The sequence below is a fragment of the Bactrocera latifrons genome, unplaced genomic scaffold (genome assembly GCF_001853355.1).
Source record: "Bactrocera latifrons isolate USDA-ARS-PBARC rearing strain unplaced genomic scaffold, ASM185335v1 scaffold_1494, whole genome shotgun sequence".
Taxonomy (NCBI): domain Eukaryota; kingdom Metazoa; phylum Arthropoda; class Insecta; order Diptera; family Tephritidae; genus Bactrocera; species Bactrocera latifrons.
In genome coordinates this window covers 1-8,754 of record NW_017534957.1, presented here as the reverse complement: position 1 = coordinate 8,754, position 8,754 = coordinate 1, and the positions used below count along the sequence as shown (strand labels likewise).

General features: G+C 33.5%; 1 pseudogene; it reads right to left on the bottom strand.

The window, feature by feature from the left end:
• Nucleotides 1–8,571, bottom strand: part of LOC108965834 — a 13,277-nt pseudogene extending 4,706 nt beyond the window's left edge.
• Between the last annotated feature and the right edge of the window lie 183 nt (nt 8,572–8,754).

Sequence of the window (8,754 nt, the reverse complement as noted above, 5' to 3'; positions counted from 1 at the left end):
CGGATGTTCTTAGGCTACCCAGAGGATACTTGGTCAAGGACCGGAAGTCGTGAGCTGCTTGAGTCATATGTAAAAGAATCGTTTCTGGCCACTCCCACGTGAATGGCGATCAGAAAACTTTCCTCACTTGCGTGAACTTCTACACATGACTCCATCCTCCATATATAGTAATAGCTCCTGTTAAAACTGGTAATGATAGTAAAAGGAATAGGGTTGTCAATACAACCGCTCAAACGAAAAGAGGTATTCAGTCAAACGAAATTTGAAGATCGGATCGATAATAATCATGTTGCGGRCTTTAACCATCCACGTCTATGCATGGTGAAGTGTAKAGATTAATGAATAACGTGATAGAAGCCACAATTTTGAAAGGGAAGTACAAAGGCGAAGACGTTTTACTTCCACGGATTCCTCTAATTTCGAACGACATGACSTTCGACTTTAAACGGTTACAATTTCCAGTGCAGCTGGCATTTGCAATGTCGATAAATAAATCACAAATGCAGTCGCGAAATTTTTGTGACATTAATCTWGAAAATTCATTTTTTTCACATGGCCAGTTATATGTCGCCTGTTCTCGTGTCGGACCACCAACAACACTTTTTATATATGCGCCAGAAAATAAAACTGATAAAGCATTAGAATAATAAACACTTTATTTTGGAAATAATATTGATTTAATAATATACCAATTAGAAATCAATATTCACACTTAAGAAGACAGAACATTGTATGTTGGATCAGCTAAACTTAATAAAGAAATTAACTTCATTCAGATAAAAAGGGTCAGCTAGTGTAAAATAAAATCAAACATTTATTTCTTACAAAACTGAAGGCAATATAATATATAAAATTTCGAGTTTTATTAAATGATCTGACGCATTCACTTTCAGTGATTTTTAATGTCCTGAAAAAATTTGGTTAAAAAAGGAGTGTCATTTATATATACACATATCACTCTATTCCATCGTTTCAGTTGTTACGAACAACCGTTAGGTGAACAAAACTACAACACTCTGAAACTATTTGTTGTGAGAATATAAAAACCCGATCTCCCACAGAGATCAATGGATCACTCAAAAGGAAAGATACCGTCACTTGATATGATAATGTACTTTTTTTTTTATTTTTTTTTTTATAAGGTTATTCTTTTATTTTTAATTTATAAAGTTATTCTTGAGTTGCTTTACGTAACATACATTTTTTCAGTTTGTATAACTATGTAAAATAAGAAAAGTCATGTGACGTACATACGAATTTTTCTGCATAGTACAACTCAAATAATAATATATTCTGATTATATAACACAGTKCTACAAATAAGAATGATGTCGAAATACTTGGGAAGTGATAGCAATTTTCTTATAGGACTTGTGGAGTAGAACGATAATTCAATTTTGGAATTTGCCAAATACCCCAAAAACTCGACTTTTTTTGTACTTTTGTGCTCTATTTTTCTTAACTTCCTAAATATCAATCGAATTTTGATTTAAGAACAATTTAAGAAATAAGAAACTCTAAAGTTACGAATGATATAAAGATGTCTTAATAAAACTTAAGAAATTTTATTTAACTTCAATTTTATTACCCTTTTTTTGGCTTTGGCGATATTTTCGCACACTATTTTCAAAGAAAACCAAATGACTTTTGATTTGATTCAAATATTACTAAAACGTAGTTTAACGAATGTTTCTTTCAAAAGTTGTTGAAAAGTTATTATTTAATTATAAATTGAAATGTTCGCAAAAATTTGATAAACTTTTAAAAATATAGCAAATTAGGAAATGCTAAGTTCGGGTGTAACCCAACATTTCATACACTTGCAAGGATCAAAGTCGCCTTCAGTTGTTTTCAATATTACAAAATGTAGCGACATGGTTCAACTTCATTATTCGGCGAAGTGTGATTGGGTTACCATCAAATTCGTTATCACATTAGCATATTTTAAAGGTAATAGATTCCTTACTTTTATTAATAAATTATATTAAGATTATCGTGGACAGAAAAATGGAAGCGTTGATTGTATTCACTTTTGGCACTGCTCTGGTGTATTTGAAAGCTTTTTCAAGCAGTTTTATAAATATATAAATATAAACATACAGTCAGAGTCATTAATATTCGGTTTTAGTTTTTTTTTAACTTAATACCTCCATATTTTTAAATATAAGTATTAAATGCGTAAATTTTTTTTCAACAATTAAAAAATAATGACCATACTTCTTGTTCATGACTTTTTCGGAGTATTTGAATCACTCTGTAAAATGCAAATGTGTAATGTTTACAGTTTACTAGAAAACGACGCGTCATTATTATTCGGTTTTTCCCCGCGCTTGGAGTTTAGGCATGTAAAAAGTGAGCTAAAAGTAATTTTCTGAGAAAATTTGTTAAGGTATTATAAATAAACATTAACTCTGATTTAGAAATGGTTCAAATAGTTTGATTTCAAACAGAAAATTCCAATGGGACGCAAAGGAAAAAATTCTACTCTAGAACAAATCCAGTTGGTAATTTTTCATCAAAAGAATGGAGAATCTTATAAAAAAAATTGCAGAAATGACCAATATGAAAGTCAATACAGTGGGAGATTTTGTTCGGCGTTACAAAAATGAAGGAAGAGAACATCTGTTGAAACAAYCGGGTAAGCCTAAGAAGTTCAGTGAGAGAGAGCAGAAGGCAATCGAACGAAAAATAAAGGCAAACCCCCTCTTAAGTGCACCAAAAATTGCCATGTTGAGCCTAAAATATTGCCCTGGTACACCAGTCCTTATCTGTGGTTCATCAGATGTGAAATCTACTACTTTAACCATAAATTGTCCATTATTTCAATAAGACTTCAATACTTTATTCAATTCTAAAGGTAGAATTGTTTAATCTTATATAAAAGGCCTTCATGTCGCACCTTAGCAAACACCTGACCTACATCTGGAAATATTGCTGAACAGTACGCCCTGTGGTCAAACGCTTTTTTATTTCGTTAGTAATTCTACTCTTGTGATCAAATTGAAAGGTGAATTTTGTCCATTTCACTTCCTTCTAAGCAGTCTCCTCCCGCAATTCGCTCATGCCAACGAATTTTTCAGTTATCATAGCACATGGAAAAATCCTCCGTCATGATGGTCATCAGAGCCTTCTTCGATTCAGCTTTTATATATTCAATGGAGTAAAAACGGTATCCTTGGAGTGATCATGTGAATTTGCTGAATAGCCAGAAGTTACAGAAAGTAAATTACGCGAATGCGGTTATTGCGACACGACATTAGTTGAAAATGTGGCGGAATGATCACGAGTAACCGATGCAGTATGAGATGCACTTCTATATTCAATAAATTCAGACATAGTAAAAATCGAATAATTTATATTTAGAGTCTCACAAATCGATGCGTATCTCTAATATTAATCAGTATTTTGAAGTGGAATTTAGGATAGATGTCACTAGCAGTACTACCAGTAATACTAAAATTACTGACAAATGAAGTATAAATAAAAAAATTCACCTTTCTATTTGATCACAGYAATATTTACTTKCTATATTGTTCAATGTTTTGCTCGAAATTTTTCCGAATTATAGTATATTATTTTCGTGGAGGAAAGGAGACATTTTCGATAGTAATATTTTTTTCAAATATTTTAGAAAGGCAGGGTTGAGGACTTGTTGGTCTGTATGATGACAGCTTTGTTAAGTATTTCCCAGGTTTATCTATCAGAATAATCTGCGACTTTTTCCATAAAATTGGATAGTATCCAAAACTAGGAATTGCATTATAGAGCAAATAAAGCACCTACACAGTAATATTCGGTAACYCAATTAGCATTTTTGGGGTAATATGTATTATCCTGTTCTGGCGACTTTTTTGGATTAAGTTCTTTTATGAACCTAATAACTTCGGAAGAAAAAGTCTTAAAAGACTCGAACGACTCGCTATCTATTTGGGTAGAATTAACAGCTTAAAGTTGTCCTTTATGGAAATAGGTAGAATTGCAAAACAATTAGCGTTTTCCTCGTCACTTCGGGCCCAATTTCCACTCAAATCTCGTATGGGCATGTTGGAGTTGATTGGTGGTTTTCTTCTTCGCATTTAAGAGGTCTTTTTATTTAATTTAAGTTGATTTTAATTGAATCTGAGTAGAAGGGGAGCGATTTATCTCCCTTTATCGTCTTGCACTCCTTTTTGGATTATCTGGGATCAAGCGGCTATAGTATATGTTTGGTGTCGCCAAGACACCTGCGTTAGTTATTTTATTATATCATTGAGTTCTACTATGATTTCGTCAATTTTTCAGTATTTTTTTATATTTTAACCAGTTCATTTTATAAGATGTTAGTGCCACTTTTGAATCAACGAATATGGGTTGTTCACATAGCTATATCAACGGTTATGTGTGATTTATCTATATTTTTGATTACAGCTTAATAAATTAAAGCTGGTATTTTGTTACGATCACTCGGTGTTATACGCTAATGCAACATGTTGTAAAATTATAAAAATAGTTATCGCGTTTGGTTCGGGATAAGCTCCTAAACTACTGAACCAATTTTAGTAAAATTTAGCAGATTGTGTCCAATCAATTATTTTATAATTAAATATATCATAAATACAAAAATATATATTTACAAGCTTATGTTCAAAATTAAAAAAATTAAAAACAATAATTTTTATTTTTATTTTTATTGTCAAATGTTTGTATCATTGTAAAATTTTCGCGTTGCGCAGTTCGCTCCCGCCATCTGCGATCGAATATTGCCCAACGATCGATTCTCCATACTTTTTAAGAGCGGTAGGGGGACAAAACATTCAATATCTTTGGAATGATATGAATGAACAAACATATTTTTTTTTTTTTCAGATTATTAAAGGTGAATATTTTCCGCGTTGTGTCACATATTTTTCAGTTTTTTTTTAGCGAGAAGAACACTTGAAGAATATCAATTGTTTAACAAAAAATTATGGTTAATACTATTATTTAAACAAATTAACTGTGAAGGCATATTTATAATATAACATGAACATTTTTCTTTTCGTTCACAAAATTTCATCGATTCATCTTCAGTAGTTTATGAGAAAATAATTTAAAAAATTTAACTTTTTACCATTTTTTCTAAATTTCAACCTTCAATAACTTTAACAAAAAAATTAATTTTGACGAAATATTTATATCACGCGGTATGCGTTTGGATGATCCCTTCCTAATGAACTGCTAGTTTTCAAAATCGGAGATTTTTCGACCCTTATACAAACATATGGGAATGCACGGCATTCATGCCATTGGAGGTAAATCTGTTTGTTAGTGAGGTATTTAAAAATTAGATTCAATTAGCCTAATCTGTAAAAGCCGGATTAATTAAACACATGTATGCATGTACACACAGATTATATATTGTTCTTTGTGGAACAAACGTCACCGGACCTTCGAAAATCCTGGTAATGGTTTTATGAGGCCTATGTAAAGTTTCGCTTAATTGTAATTAGGCACAATGATATACTGTTATGAGTAAAATGTTTCCTGTAATTTTCATTAAGATAACTAAAATATTGGCCGATGTATCAAGCATAAAGTCATCTGGAAATTCGAACTTCTTTATATTTGATATATGGGAACTCAGGGGAGTGGCCCGATGGAACTCATTTTTGATACACAGAATTACTATTATCAGGGAAGGATTCTGTATAAATTCAATTGTGTATCTCGTTTTGACCAAAATTTTCGGTCAAAAGTCAATTATAGATATTCGGTGCATAGGGTCTTGAATAGTTCTGCTTGGATTTCCACAATTTTTTGTCATAAGGTGGCACTAAAAGCATTATTYGTGCAAAGTTTTATTCCGTCATATTAATTACATCTTGATYTGTGTACTCTGTGCTGGAACTCAGACCGTCGACTAAGTATTCATTTAATTGCCCAGATGTTAAATTTATCACAACCTATGATTCATGACATTGTGACGGAGCACTTGAACATGCGCAAGGTGTACGCAAAAATGGTCCCAAAAGTGCACATTGACGGCCAGAAATTGCGGCGAGTTGAAGTGTGCCGAGAAAATTTGAATATATGTGAAAGTGATCCCCAACTTTTGAATAACGTAATCACAAGTCGAGGACGAGCCATAGATCTTTGAGTAATATACGAGACAAAGAGGCCTGAAAAGGCCGAAGAAAGGTTAACATTTTGGAATAACAGATGAGATACAAGCAACATGCTCCTCGGCTCTTAAGGCTGCTTAGAAATCAATGCTTAGAAATCGCGCTGGCAGCACTGCATCGACGCAGAAGCAGCCTATTTTGAAAGTTTTTAAAGCATTGCAACGATATTTTGAAATCAACTTAGTCCTATTACTTTCCGGACAAACCCTGTATGCTTGCTTCGATTGTTGACTAACTTCAATTTTGTCGAAAAGTTAATACGTTAAGGCATCGGTATTTAACTAGCCGCTATTCTCGGAGATTTTTTATTCTCAGCCGAAGGGTAGATGTGTAGAATGGGACTGCAATACTTTCAGATAATGGAAAACCTGATATTAAACATGTAAGGAAGGACTAAGTGCCGGTATTATCGAGAATTGTATGATCATGTAAAACTTTGTATGAATTTCAYACGTTTTTAGTATCTTATTATTTACAGGTAATAGGCTCACTAGATTCATTACTATATTTTGCTCCATATCTGAGATATTTATGTTAAAATCAACATAAAYTCAACCGAAGAGGTTAAGTTTAATATATCAACCAAAAAAATTAATCTCATTATTGTAATTAGAACTCGCTATATTAGGGACAAATTCAACGCATCAGCACATAATTTTTGAGAAATATGAATTTCATTAAAATTTCACAAATGTTAAATACGATAAAAATAATCTTACAATTGTAATAATTTATTGTTGGATATCTTACTTTTACACTGCACGGATCCAAGAAAAAACGTTTTGGAATGTTCAACTCAAAAAGACAAAAACATGTAGTTTATTCAAGAGTTAAAATGCAAAAATGAAAAAAAATGTTCTTCTAGTTTTCTTCTAGATTTTTGTTTTTTTTTTTTACAAAACTAAAAAATCAAGGGTTATTCAAAAATGTAAGTTGCTAAAAGGTTGCATTTCAACACGCCACCTCAACGAACATATTTGAGCATTACAAGTAAATATATTTAACTCAAGTTCAACATTTTAGAAAATTGTTCATGATTAGGCCTGGCTAGGTTCTTAGTAAATATGTCTGYAATCATATTACTAGTGCTGCAGTAATTAAGTTYGATTTCGCCACCTCGATAGATATTTCYTATAAAATGATATTTAATATCAATGTGTTTACTTCGAGCGTGGTATACGGGGTTCTTGACTAAATYCATCGCGCTTAAATTATCTCCGTTCACTATCATCGCATCCGGGCATTCGAGTTCCATTTCAGTTAATAGCCTGTCTCTTATACACATCTAGATGTGTATAAGAGACAGGTATACGGGGTTCTTGACTAAATTCATCGCGCTTAAATTATCTCCGTTCACTATCATCGCATCCGGGCATTCGAGTTCCATTTCAGTTARTAGCTGCTTCAAGTAAACAGCTTCTTTAACAACGCATGCTAGCGCCATGTATTCGGCTTCTGTGCTGCTAAGTGCTACCGTCCTCTGCTTTTTACATTCGTATGAAAACACTCCTCCGGCTAACATAACTACATACCCAGTATACGATTTCCGATCACCTGTGTCGCCTTGTGTGGTGCATAAAAACCTTAATATGCGCTTTGCTGCTGATAAGTGTTCTACATGTGGATCATTGTTACGCTGTGCTAGCTTACAAACCGAGTGCAAGATATCAGGTCGCGTGCACACAGCTAGATACATCTCTCTCAACCTCGGTGCTTAAAAAGTGCTGGACTTGACCCTTGTCCACAACTTCAACTTTATTTGATATCATATCCTTTATAAGTTTTAAGTGACTGTAATCCGAGCTGGCAATYAGTAAGTCATCAACATAAACGGCTATAATATTCAACTGCTTGCCCCTGTGCATAACATATACGCACGGTTCACACTCACACTGTTTGAATCCTATCTGCTTCAATATGGAATATAATTTAATATTCCATTGGCGACTGGATTGCTTAAGGCCATATAAAGCTTTCTTTAACTTTAAGCAATGATCAGGATAACGCTTATCCACAAACATTTCGGGTTGATTCATATAAATATCTTCAGACAAATCGCTTTTCAAATAAGCGGTTGATACATCCATTTGATGTAAGTGCAACCGGTATTCCGCTGCTATCGCAAAAATCATTCGTATGGTATTGTAATGTACGATGGGTGAAAAAGTCTCGGTATASTTTACACCGTAAATTTGCGAACACCCTTTCGCAACCAACCTCGCTTTAAACCATTCTACGTTTCCATCCTTATTTCTTTTGACCGCGAACACCCATTTATTACGCACTGGTTTTTGCTCTCTTGGTAGCTTCACAAGTTCCCAAGTCTTGTTCTTCAACAACAATTCGTATTCAACTTTCATTGCATTATACCACTCGCTAGAAAGTTCACTTGATAACGCCTCACCTACTGTATCAGGTACTAATATCGYCATACGTTGTTGACGTATGTAATACGCTGTTTTTTCGGTCTACCGCATCCACCAGTACGAATTAATTTCGGTCTACCTGGCCCACGTTTAAGTGGAGTTGGTTCATCTTCAGCAGACTCGAAATCGTCATCACTTTTCTCTGGCTTCATGCCACCATCATCTACAACTTCATCTTCGTTCGCGTTA